At 45.6% G+C, this 13,328-nt stretch overlaps 1 long non-coding RNA gene across 1 annotated transcript in view; it reads left to right on the top strand.

The window, feature by feature from the left end:
• Positions 1-12,342, top strand: part of LOC105523039 — a 19,862-nt gene extending 7,520 nt beyond the window's left edge. Inside the window, exon 2 of the long non-coding RNA XR_001003521.1 lies at positions 12,077-12,342. This is a non-coding gene — a long non-coding RNA (uncharacterized LOC105523039). The remainder of the gene's footprint in view (positions 1-12,076) is intronic.
• The last annotated feature ends 986 nt before the right edge of the window (positions 12,343-13,328 follow it).

The following is a 13,328-nucleotide window of genomic DNA, read 5'->3' as shown; positions in this document are numbered from 1 at the left end:
AGCCACCGCGCCTGGCCTATTTATTTATTTATGAGACAGAGTCTCTCTCTGTTGCCCAGGCTGGAGTGCAATGGCATGATCTTGGCTCACTGCAACCTCTGCCTCCCGCGTTCAAGCGATTCTCCCACCTCAGCCTCCCCAGTAGCTGGAATTACAGGCACCCATCATCATGCCCGGCTAATTTTTGTATTTTTGTAGAGATGGGGTTTCACTGTCTTGGCCAGGCTGGTCTCGAACTCCTGACCTCAGGTGATCCTCCCACCTCAGCCTCCCAAAGTGCTGGGATTACAGGCGTGAGCCGCCATGCCTGGCCCAGTTACAACATTTTCTAAGGGCCTGCTGTTGCTCAAACTCTGCTGAGTTTTGTGGGAGGTCCTAGCATGTAGAGGAGTGGTATAAACCTTAAGGAAAGAGTGGGCACAGCACGTGACCCCCACGCCCCACACCTGCTCCCGAAGCTCCAGACAACTGTGGACTTTTAATATTGCTTGTTAAAGGAATGAACCAATGAACAAACTTGTGATTTAGTTGGGGGGACAAAGCAAACGTGTTAAAAGGACTTTATTAACTCACAAGCAACAAATGGAGTAAAAATTGGTACTGTGCTTCAGAGGAATAAGGTTGAACTTTGAAATTGTATCTTCAAAGGCAGCAGTGGCTAAGAGCATAAACTCTGAAGCCAGACAGCCTGGGTTAAAATCACAGCTCTCCTGGTATTAGCCGTGTGACCTTATCCATTTAATCTCTCTTCTTTAGTTTATTTATCTATAAAATGGGGTAATAAGTGTACCTCTCTCACAGGATTCTTATAAAGATTAAAGGAATACAGATGAAGCACTTAACCAGCACAGCATCTAATAATTGCTGTGCAATTGCTGACATTTACAACTAGATTTGGGTGGGTTTCAGAGGCTGAACTTTAGACAATTTTTTCTACCCTAGCTTTGATACAGCTTCTGGCAAATTCTAGGAGTTCATTAAATAGACACATTTTCTGCCCTCTGCAAGTTTCAGTTTTCTCATCTGTCAAACAGTAACAATAATCCTACCTTATAGGACTGGGGTAGAATTTAAATAAAATTTCTTGCTTCAATACATAGCACATGATGTGTGCTAAGTAAATGTGTTTTGAATGAATGACACGTGTGAATCACTACCTATGGTGAATTTGAAGTGAGTGAGCCTTCAAGGAATGTAAGTAGGGGAGTGATCGGAGGCGGGTAGGCGTGATTGAGGTGTTTGCTGAGTGACCATTATGAGTCAGATTTTGAAGGAAGAGCAGATTACAGATTGGCTGAAAAAAGAGAAAAGCCATTCTTGGTAGATGAAAAAGCATGGAAAATCTCCAAGAAAAGCTGAAAGGAGAATGAAAATAGAGTTAACGAGATGGGAAGACCAGTTTTTGCAACACTTTGAAGGTCAGGAGTTTTCCTTTGTACTTAGAGCCGCCATTGAATATTCCTGGGCTGTGATTTGCCTCCTGTCTTAGCCAATTGGATCATAACATGAATCTGTCACCAACCTTTGCCATTTAGGGTTGGGAGAATGGACCTCTCAATGGTTAGGGTAATTCCAGCATCACTTCCTAAAGTCTACTCAGAGTTTTCACAATACTTTTTGGGGTAAGAAAAAACACTTTAAAATTGCGGACAAACTTCCTGTGATTCTAGGAATATGTTTTTCTTATTGGTCAAAATTCCATGAGAAATACCAAATCCAGGATAGGCAAATGAGCCTGTTCCCAGCTGCAGTCATGTTGCCAGCGGAATCTGAAACACTTTTTAAAAAGCCCCCAAAGTCTTTCGACATGAACACAGGCACTTTGCCGGCAGCTTGAGACCTAACGCTCTGGGGAATGCCCTCCCGTAGAAGGGGATAATGTGAGGAAACTGAAAAAGACGTGGAAGAACCCTTTTCAGACGGAATGGAACAATGCCCTGCTGGCCCCTAGTCCTTGCGCTCCTGCTGCACGATTCTTCACTTCACTCGCAAGATGCTGCTGGGGAAATGGAAGTGATTAGAATATGTCTCCCAACCCGTTTCTGTAGTCTCTTGCCTGTGGGTGCCACCACCCTTTGAGAACTGAAAAACGTGTGTGCCCCCACCTCCAGGCAGAGCTCCAGGCCTGCCCATGCACACTTTGCCTGTAATATTTGCAGGTCACAGACCAGGGGCCCATCCCATGGCCTCCGTTAAAAACCCACACTGCTGAGACAGCTACTTCCTTTATCTTATATTATTGTTTACATGTTTGTCTGCACAGTAGATTGCAAATGTGTTGACAGTGGCCCCAGGTCTTAAGTGATTTTGGCATTCTCCCTAGCTTTTTTTTTTTTTTTTTTGACAGAGTCTCACTCTGTTGCCCAGGCTGGAGTGCAGTGGCACAAACATGGCTCACGGCAGCCTCGACCTCCTGGGCTCAAGCAATCCTCCCAAGTAGCTGGGACTACAGGCGTGCACCACCATGCCTAGCTAATATTTTCTTTTGTAGAGACAGGATCTCGCTATGTTGCCTAGGCTGGTCTCAAACTCCTGGGTTCAAGTGGTGGTCCCACCTCAGCCTCCCAAAGTGCGGGGATTACAGGCATGAGCCACTGGCCTCTCCCTAGCATTGATACAGTTTCTGGCAAATTCTAGAAGCTCATTAAATATTTGTTGATGTGAATCCCCACCTTAGTGACCGGTGCCGGTGCAACTGCTTTCTTTTTAGTGTAAGGAAACTGAACTTCTTCTCCAAATAAAATTAGTAAATCTCAAAGAGAGAAGAATCGGGTCTGCAGCCCAAACCCGCGTGCCTTTGGGGGACCACGCACAACAAGAATGCTTTATGCCTTGGCTTTTCCAGACACAGGCTCAACACGAGGAAACAGCATGCACAGTGGAATTATAACAAGGTGATCTTTAGATTTTTTGTGTTTTTCTTTTGCCCCAACCCTGATCTGTGGCGCTTGAACAATCCTGGTTTCCGGAGAACAGCCTACTGTAATGATAATCCAGGAAGTAAACTGCCCTTTGAAAAGCAAGGAAGAAACCAGTGGACTAAGTATTTACTTCTGTTTAATGCTCCAGGGCTTCTGTTTCCAGCTTTGAAGAGTTCCTGGCAAACGCTTTGTGAAGTCATTAATCCTTGGGGCAAATCTAAATGTCTTGCACAGCCGGGTGCGGTGGCTCACGCCTGTAATCCCAGCCCTTTGGGAGGTGGAGGCAGGCGGATCACTTCAGTCCAGGAGTTTGCAACCAGCCTGGGCAACATAGTGAGACCCTGTCTCTATAAAAATAAATAATAAAAAAAGAAATCTGAAATAATCCTCTCTCTTGCAGATAATCATGCTTTCCACATTTCACATGCACATACACATAAACGAAAAAGTGTTATTCTATGCATATTAGTAGCCTGTTTTTCTCTAATAATATTCATTCATTATGGATCAGTAAATACGTACCAAGAGCATTGTTTTGAGTGGCTGTATATAGTATTCCATTGTGATTGTACCAAAATCTATTTAACCAATTGCCCTATTTGGTAATTTAATAGCTGTATTGGTTTGCTAGGGCTGCCATAACAAAATACCACAGATGAGGTGGCTTAAATTAACAGAAATTTATTTCCTCACAGTCTGGATGCTGGAAGCCCAAGATCAAGGTGTCAGCAGATTTGGTTTCTCCTGAGGCCTCTCTCCTGGGTGTACAGATGGCCGTCTCCTGTGTCCTCACATGGTCTTCCCTCTGTGCCTGTCTGCGTCCTCATTTCTTCTTATAAGGACGTCAGTCGTATCGGATTGAGCCAACTTTAATGCCCTTATTTTGACTGAATTACCTTTTTTTTTTTTTTGAGATGGAGTCTTACTTTGTTTCCCAGACTGGAGTGCAGTGGCTCAATCTTGGTTCACTGCAACCTCCACCTCCCAGTTTCAAGGGACTCTCCTACCTCAGCCTCCCAAGTAGCTGGGATTACAGGTGCCCGACACCACGCCAGGCTAATTTTTGTAGTAGAGACGGGGTTTCATCATGTTGGCCAGGCTGGTCTTGAACTCCTGACCTTAGGTGATCCACCCCCCTCGGCCTCCCAAAGTGCTGGGATAACAGGTGTGAGCCACTGCAACCAGCCTGAATTACCTCTTTAATCACCCGGTCTTCAAATACAGTCACATTCTGAGGTACTGGGGACAGGGCTTCAAATATGAGTTTTTTGGGCAGGGGACACATTTCCACCCATAACAATAGAGAATATTTTTTAAAGCCTTACTATGGGCCAGGAACTGTGTGGATTGCTTTACATAAAGCATCTCATTTAACTCCTTAACAAACCTAGGGTGTAGGTACAACTATTGTCTCCATTTCACAGCTAACAAAACTGTGGCACAGAGAGGTGCAGTAACTTACCTCAAGGGCACACAGCAAGTAAGTGGTAGAGCTGGATCCAAACCAGGCAGTCTAGCTTGAGTCTGCGTTTAGGCACTTGGATGCCGTTATAAGTCACAGTTTTTACTATATTTACTATTATTTCCTATGCACTTGCTAGTTCCCTAAAATAAAGTTAAATTTCTGGGTGAGGCCAAGCATGGTGGCTCATACCTATAATCTCAGCACTTGGGGAGGCCAAGGTGGGTGAATCACTTGAGGTCAGGAGTTTGAGACCAGCCTGGGCAACGTTGTGAAACCCCGTCCTTACTAAAAATACAGAAAATTAGCCGAGCGTGGTGTCGTGTGCCTGTAGTCCCAGCTACTTGGGAGGCCTAGGCAAGAGAATTGCTTGAGCCTGGGAGGTGGAGGCTGCAGTGAGCCAACATTGCACCACTGCACTCCAGCCTGGGCAACAGAGCAAGGCTATTAAAAAAAAAATTCTGGGTAAGTATATTTGAGCATTTTTAGTGTTTTCCATCCACCAGAGCCTATACCCATTTATATCTCCAAAAACAGTGCACGAGGAGCTGTTGGATGCAAAGCCTCTGTGGGGTGTGTGTTGAGTGTGTGTGTGTGTGTGTGAGATAAAATGATTGACTGAGGTGAGGACACACCTAAGAAGAATGAACTCTAATTAGGGTTGTGTGGAGTTCATCTCTTAGACTTCCATTCTCACTTTGTCCATCCTGTCATGCAAAGAAGAGCATAAAGCTGACTGATCCAAATGATGGAGCCAGTTTGGTGAAGAATGCATATAAACACATTATCTTGGAAGTGAAAAGAGAAATCCCATAAAAGTGATTTTCTTTTTGTGTGTTATTTTTCTTAAGACAGGTTTATTGAGATATCATTTACTTTACATAAAGTTAATCAGTTTTTGTTGAAGAACCATTTTCTCCAGTGTCTTCACACTGGTCCTCTCAATTCAACAACAACAACAACAGAAGGCTGGGCGTGGTGACTCACACCTGTAATCCCAGCACTTTGGGAGGCTGAGGTGGGCAGATCACATAAGGTCAGGAGTTCGAGACCAGCCTGGCCAACATGGTGAAACCCCGTCTCTACTAAAAATACAAAAATTAGCCAGGGGTGGTGGTTCATGCCTGTAGTCTCAGCTACTTGGGAGGCTGAGGCAGGACAATCATTCCAACCTGGGAGGTGGAGGTTGCAGTGAGCCAAGATCGCGCAGCTGCACTCCAGTTTGAGTGACACAGTGAGACTCCGTTTCAAAAGACAAACAAAAAAAAATGTGGCCGGGTGCGGTGGCTGACACCTGTAATCCCAGCACTTTGGGAGGCTGAGGTGGGTTGATCACCTGAGGTCAAGAGTTAAAGACCAGCCCGGCCAACATGGTGAAACCCTGTCTCTATTAAAAATATCAAAATTAGCTGGGTATGGTGGCATACGCCTGTAATTCCAGCTACTTGGGAGGCTGAGGCAGGAGAATCACTTGAAACTGGGAGGTGGAGGTTGCACTGAGCCGAGATATACAAGCCAACATCATGCCACTGCACTTCTGCCTGGGCGACAGAGCCAAACTCTGTCTCAAAATAAATAAAATAAATAAATATAAAAATAAAAAACGGGGGAATATTTAATCCATTCCAAAACACACATCAGGAAATGAGGGGAACCATAGGAAGATCCTCCACCTGTAACAAACAGAGCGAGGTTACTGGCTTTCTGCTTGCTCCTAGAATCCAGAGGCATGATGTTTGGAAGAAATTCTGTGTCCTTCAGCCACTCCCCGATATTCAGACATAAGTTACACACATCTGGAGAAGAGTTCTGCCCTGCTGAAGCTAGAAGGGTGCTCAATGGGAAAGAGAAAGGAGCATCAGTCTGCAAAAAAATGATTAAAAGAAAAAAAAAAGAAGAAAATAACAAACGATTTTTGAAAGTGGCTAGGCCATTTTGCATTCCCACCATCAATGCATGAGAGTTCCAGGGCTTTGCATTCTCACCAGCGCTCGATATTGACAGGGTTGATTTTCTTTTCTTTCTTTGGTTTAGTCACCCATATAAGTGTGCGGTGACTACTGACTACTGATGCTGAACTTCTTTTAATGTGCTCACTTGACATCCATATATTTTCCTTGGTGAAATGTCTATTCAAATATTTACCTTTTTTTTTTTTTTTTGAGACGGAGTCTCGCTCTGTCACCCAGGCTGGAGTGCAGTGGCGCGATCTCGGCTCACTGCAAGCTCCACCTCCAGGGTTCACGCCATTCTCCTGCCTCAGCCTCCCAAGTGGCTGGGACTACAGGCGCCCGCCGCCACGCCCGGCTAATTTTTTGCATTTTTAGTAGAGACGGGGTTTCACCGTGTTAACCAGGATGGTCTCGATCTTCTGACCTCGTGATCCACCCGCCTCAGCCTTTGGGATTACAGGCGTGAGCCACCGCACCCGGCCACAATTTTTAATTGAGTTGTTTGTTTCCTTACTATTAAGTGTGAGAATTCTTTTTTTTTTGAGATGGAGTCTTGCTCTGTCCTCCAGGCTGGAGTGCAGTGGTGCGATCTCGGCTCACTGCAACCTCCGCTTCCCGGGTTCAAGCCATTCTCCTGCCTCAGGCTCCTAAGTAGCTGGGATTACAGGCACCTGTCACCAAGTCAGGCTAATTTTTATATTTTTAGTAGAGACAGGGTTTTGCCACATTGGCCAGGCTGGTCTTGAACTCCTGACCTCAAGTGATCCACCCACCTCAGCCTCCCAAAGTGCTGGGATTACAGGTGTGAGCCACCTCACTGGCCAGATTTATTTTCTTTTTGTTCATTTTTTACTTTCTAATTTCTAAGTGTGAGAATTCTTTATAGATTTTGGATATTATCCTTTATCAGGTAAACTTTTACAAATACTTTATTCCAGTCTATGACTTGACTTTTTATTTTCTTAAGTGCATCTTTGAGACAGCAAATGTTTTCAATTTTGATAAAATTCAATTTATGAACTTTAAAAAATATGGCTGGGCATGGTGGCTCATGTCTGTAATTCCAGCACTTTGGAAAGCTGAGGCAGGAGGATTGCTTAAGCCCAGGAGTTTGAGACCAACCTAGGCAACATAATGAGGCCCCATATTTTAAAAAAAAGAATTAGTCAGATATGGTGGCTCATGTCTGTAGTACTAGCTACTTGGGAGGGGGAGGTGAGAGAATTGTGTGAGCCTGGGAGACTGAGGCTGCAGTGAGCTCTGATTGCGTCACTGCACTCTAGAGCCTGGATGACAGAGTGAGACCCTGTCTAAAAAAGAAAGGTTTGTGCCTTTTGTGTTCTACCTTAGAATTTTTTGCCTATCCCAAGATCACAGAGATTTTCCCCAGTGTTTTATTTTGAAGGTTTGTAGTTGTAAGACTTACATTTAGGTTTGTGATTCTTTCCAAGTTAATTGTTTTATATGATGTAAGGTATAAGTCAAAGTTAACTTTATTTTATTTCTTGGCATATGAATATTCAATTATTCTAATACTGTTACTTGAAACATAAAGGCACCGTAAAACTTCCAATACTTTTTTTTTTTTTTTTTTGAGACGGAGTCTCGCTCTGCCGCCCAGGCTGGAGTGCAGGGGCGCAATCTCAGCTCACTGCAAGCTCCGCCTCCCGGGTTTACGCCATTCTCCTGCCTCAGCCTCCGGAGTAGCCGGGACTACAGGCGCCCGCCACCACGCCCGGCTAGTTTTTTGTATTTTTAGTAGAGACGGGGTTTCACCGTGTTAGCCAGGAGGGGATGAGGCGTGGGCGCTGCTGAGAGGCTGTGGCTCTATGGAAGTTGTCTTGAGAGCCCATCCCCATTCCTCCTCTAAATGGTGCCCGCTGCGGGCTGCTGAGAGGAATGCCTCCCCCCAAGCCCGGGTCTCATGGTTTGGCTCTTTAAAGATGGTGCCTGAGCAGGAGCTGACTTTGAGATTCAGCAATACCGTCAGGACTGAGTGAGCACTGCTTTGGTGAGTTATCTTCAGTCCCGCTTTGGGGGCCTTGGAACAAGCATTTGCAGCTGTTTCTGGTGAAAGATATGGCTGAAGCTTTTGGTGGGCCTGAGACCCTCTCTTACATGATGGAAACCTCAGGGCTAGGCATTCCGTGGTCCTCCCCAGTTTCTGTGCACTCTAGAGTCATACACAAATCAGCTGTTACGTTTTTCTCTGAGACTGAGACACTTGCTGAAGGTAATGCAGTAATTTAGTCCTCCTGGCCCCAATTCTGTTTCTTGCAGGCTTGAATATCCAGCTGCCTCCCAGGCCTTCCATTGATGGGACTCTCAGCTTCTCAAATTTATCATATCCAAATTAGAATTCATTCTTCTCCTTCTTGCTCTTCATCTCCCCATCTCAAACTGCTTTTCGTCCCAATCTCTTCTCTTGGTAATATTTCACCAACCGCCCCACTACCCAAACCAGGAACCAGGGAAGCATCTCAACATGCACCTCTCCTGCATCTCCAGTATCAGATCAGTCCCTAAGCTCTGTTGATTCTAGCTTTCAAATAGCTCCTAGATTTGTGCTTTGCTTTCTGTCCCTTCCTGGTACCCCTTTGGTTCAGAATGTCAACATCTATGATAAAGCTAGATCTAGATAAAGCTTGTCCAACCTGTGGCCTGCGGGCCACATGCAGCTCAGGACAGTTTTGAATGTGGCCCAACACAAATTCGCAAACTTTTTTAAAACATTATAAATTCGCCAGGCACGGTGGCATGTGCCTGTAATCCCAGCTACTTGGGAGGCTGAGACAGGAGAATCACTTGAACTGGGAGGTGGAGGTTGCAGTGAGCCAAGATTGCACCACTGCATTCCAGCCTCGGTGACAGAGACTCCATCTCAAAAAAAAAAAAAAAAAAAGAGAGAGATTATTTTGCGGTTTTTTTAAAGCTTATCAACTATCTCTAGTGTTAGTGTATTTTATGTGTGACCCAAGACAGTTCTTCTTCCGTTGTGACCCAGGGAAGCCAAAAGACTGGACACCCCAGATCTAGATGTTTGAAATGTCCTTTTGGCTGGTCTACTGTTTCCCAAATCTTCTTTAACTAAGCTATCATCTGCACAGCTGCCAAATAGATCTTTCCAGAATGTGGTCTTGATAATGTCACTCCTCAGCTTCAAAACTCTTTAGTGGCTCCACATTACTTTCTAGATAAAGATCAGACTCTCCGACTTGGCACCAGGTCCTGTGTTGGCTTGGGCCGCATGCCCCTTTGCCCTTTGGACTTTAGCAATAAAGACCTCTTATTTTATGTCTGGCTTTTTCTCCTACATGATGGCAATCTCATTGTAACAATTTGTTTACACACCTGCCTTCCTCGCTAAACTACGAAGCACTTGAGGGCAGGGACTCTGTTTAGCTTGTTGCGGCCTTTCACACAGGGCCTGGTGTGAAGTCCGTACAGTCATTCATTTCATAAACATAAAGATAAACGCGAACATCTCCCATCATGTGCCAACATTCTTGCATATATTAAAATGTCAAGTTCCTTTGTTGGAATCTCTTAGTAATTTTAAACTGGAGATCAAGAGTACCACATTTTAGGACAATACTGAATGCTGACCACCTGGGAGTTGCTTTCCAAAGTGAAGAATGACTGTAAATTAAAATGCCGGCATTTGGCTGAGCACAGTGGCTCACTCCTGTAATCCTGCACTTTGGGAGGATGAGGTGGGTGAATCACCTGAGGTCATGAGTTTGAGACCACCCTGGCCAACATGGTGAAACCCTGTCTCTACTAAAAATACAAAAATTAGCCAGGTGTGGTGGCGCATGCCTGTAATCCCAGCTACTTGGGAGGCTAAGGCACGAGAATCTCTTGAACCTGGGAAGTTGAGGTTGCAGTGAGCCTAGATCGCACCACTGCACTCCAGCCTGGGCGACAGCGCAAGACTCCATCTCAACAAAACAAAACAAAACAAAACCAAAAGAGAAATGCTGGCATCTGAAACGCTTACATGAAAGTAATCCTGTTTCATGCTCAGTTGTTCATTTTGCTCTTGGAATATGAGATAGATCAAGTGACAAGGCTTTGGGGGGTCGTTTAGGCTGCTATGTGAGGAGGATAAAGAGACCGGCAGTGAGAGGAAAGCCTGTCCAAAACAGAATTCATGGTTTTGCCACCATCTTCTTGACCCACCCATGGGCCCCTTGTCAGTTAACAGCATCACGGGAAGGCCAGTCTCCTCCTGGCTTTCTCCCCTCACACCCTGTGTGCCAGCCCCTCAGAAATTCCCTGAGTTTGTGAGAGCTCCCTGGACACCATCATATGTCCTTGCTTTGGTACGGGTCAATGGTGTTCTTCCATTGGCCCTTGACTTGGTGGGTTCTGGGTTCTGCATTCCTCTTTACTGTGTGTGTGTGTATGTACGTGTGTGTGTGTGTGTGAGCGCATATCTGTGTTTTTACCCTCCTTGATCCGAATCAACTGCCTCCTCATCCATGGAGTTTTCTCACCTCCTCCAGGAAGAGTCAGTCTCTTGTTACTGTACCTTGTTGAGACAGTTGACATGCTGATTATTTGTGTCTGTATGTACTGTGGGTCCCCACTGCATAGGGGCTGTGTTCACTTTTTCTTGAAAGGTGCCCCCCACCCTAGCACAGTGCTTGGCACAGAGTATTCCTGAATTGCTACATAAATGTTAGTGTTAAAGTCACTCACTCACTCGCTCACTCTGCTCCTTCATTTGATCAGCCACTACCAGGCTGGCATCCATTTTTCCTAACCTCCCTCCCCATCCAGTGCAAGGACTTTGCAGACAGAAACTCTTCCTTTTCTTTCTTTTTATGTATGTATTTATTTATTTTTTTTTGAGACGGAGTCTCGCTCTGTTGCCCAGGCTGGAGTGCAGTGGTGCGATCTAGGCTTACTGCAAGCTCTGCCTCCCGGGTTCACGCCATTCTCCTGCCTCAGCCTCCCAAGTAGCTGGGACTGCAGGCGTCCGCCATCACGCCCGGCTAATTTTTTTGTATTTTTAATAGAGACAGGGTTTCACCGTGTTAGCCAGGATGGTCTCGATCTCTTGACCTCGTGATCTGCCCGCCTCAGCCTCCCAAAGTGCTGGATTACAGGCAGGAGCCACCGTGCCCAGCTCTTTTTAATTTTTTTTTAAGATGGAGTCTTACTCTGTTGCCCAGGCTGCAGGGCAGTGGTACAATCTCAGCTCACTGCAACCTCTGCCTCATGGGTTCAAGTGTTTCTCCTGCCTCAGCCTCCTAAGTAATTGGGATTACAGGCACATGCCACCACGCTTGGCTAATTTTTTGTATTTTTAGTAGAGACGGGGTTTCACCATGTTGGCCAGGCTACACTTGAACTCCTGAACTCAAGTGATCCTCCCGCCTTAGCCTCCCAAAGTGCTGGGATTACAGGTGTGAACCACCGTGTCTGGTCAACAAACAGAAACCCTTTGTGAGGTCTGTGCCAGGCCTAAAGTGTTCTCTCTCCTGGCTTCCCATCAACCCCTACATTCCTTCCTGAACAAAGTTATTTCTTTTTCCCTCTTTCCTTCTTTAAAACACAGCCCTTGTTGATCTTTCTATTTGGATTACCTGTGTATAAAAACCTGGTGTGCTCTGAGGGTGGTCTTTTGGAGAAGGATAATCAAAACTCTCCAAGATGAGCCTCCTGATGGTGTCCAGGACTATGGTCTCCATATTAAGCAAAAAGTTTCATCGACTCTATCTTTTATTCTGCAGTAGCATCTCTTCCTCAAAGATGAGTCAGCAGTCATTTGAAGAGGAGGAAAGACTGGGTTGGGGAAGAATCTGGGGCAAAGTGAAGCCAAATTGAGAACGAGGAGAAAAGAAGATGCTAAGGCCTCAGATAAGGAGGACTTGAGTGTTACAGCTTTTCGAATTTGTCTAGCAGGCTTTCTGCTTTTTACTGGAAACTGCCCCCCCCAAGCCCCCCCAAAATAAAAATAAAAACAAATAAATAAAAAAGAAAGATTTAAAAAATAGAAAGGAGGGCATGGGAATCCTGGCTGCTCAGAGGACACCCAGCTCTGAGTTGAGTAGCCTCCGATGAAGTGCCACTTCTGCTTATGGTTGTCCCTTCCCATCTATCCTGGTTCTGTTTATCCTGCCTCATATCTTTCAGAATAGTCAGGGCAGCTTCCCCTATTCTCTTGCCACTGGCTCCAGCATCCCGCCTGTCATGTATTCTATCTTTTGCTTCTTCAAAGTATCTCTAAGATGGACTCTTCCTTTCTGCTCTCCATCAAGTTCCGTCCCCCCGGGCTGAGCCCGTTCCTCTGCGATGGGTTCTGCAGATGGTCCTGTGTGGTCCAGTCTTCCAAATGCACCTCTTCAGGGATGCCTGTCCTGAGTTAGAGAAATGTGAGCAACCTCGAGGCCCTGCGGGAAGTTCTTCCTTCTGACTCAGCATACTTATTCCTCACTGCACCTGAAAGGAAACCCCTCAATGCAGTTTTTGGAGCTGTCTCCAGTCCCCAGTGTCTTCCTGACCTTGCATTCCTACAGTGGTTGAGATAAACCTTTCTCCTCCCCACTTACTCTGCCACTTAATCTGCATCCTGCCATCCAGGAAAGGACTCCAACACAGGCTGAAGTCTCCTTCTTTGCTTGCATATTGAATGAGCCTGCCGTTGCTGGGCGTGTCTCTATCCTCTTGCTGGTTGAAATGGCATTGCTTTCGGCCAAAAAGCCTTTGAAAACTTCGCAGAGCCATGTCATCTGTCACATACATTGCAAAGAGCAAAATGGGTCCAAGTTAAGGCAAATTTAGTCGTTTAGCATAGGGTTGTTTTTGAACGATCCCAGGGCTGTTGGTTTTGTCCCCCCACCTCCCAATTTGCTGCTGCTGCTGGGGTGTCTGTGAGTCTCTCACCGTGTGTTGTTTAGGGCTGGGCTCAAGGGACGCTCACTACACACACGCTAATTGACTTTTTGAGTTAGTCATTTGGTCTTTGACAAACATTTATTTACT

Source organism: Colobus angolensis, unplaced genomic scaffold (assembly GCF_000951035.1).
Source record: "Colobus angolensis palliatus isolate OR3802 unplaced genomic scaffold, Cang.pa_1.0 Scaffold45, whole genome shotgun sequence".
In the NCBI taxonomy this organism is placed as follows: domain Eukaryota; kingdom Metazoa; phylum Chordata; class Mammalia; order Primates; family Cercopithecidae; genus Colobus; species Colobus angolensis.
Note: the sequence above shows the minus strand (reverse complement) of the source record. Positions and strands in the feature narration are given on the sequence as shown.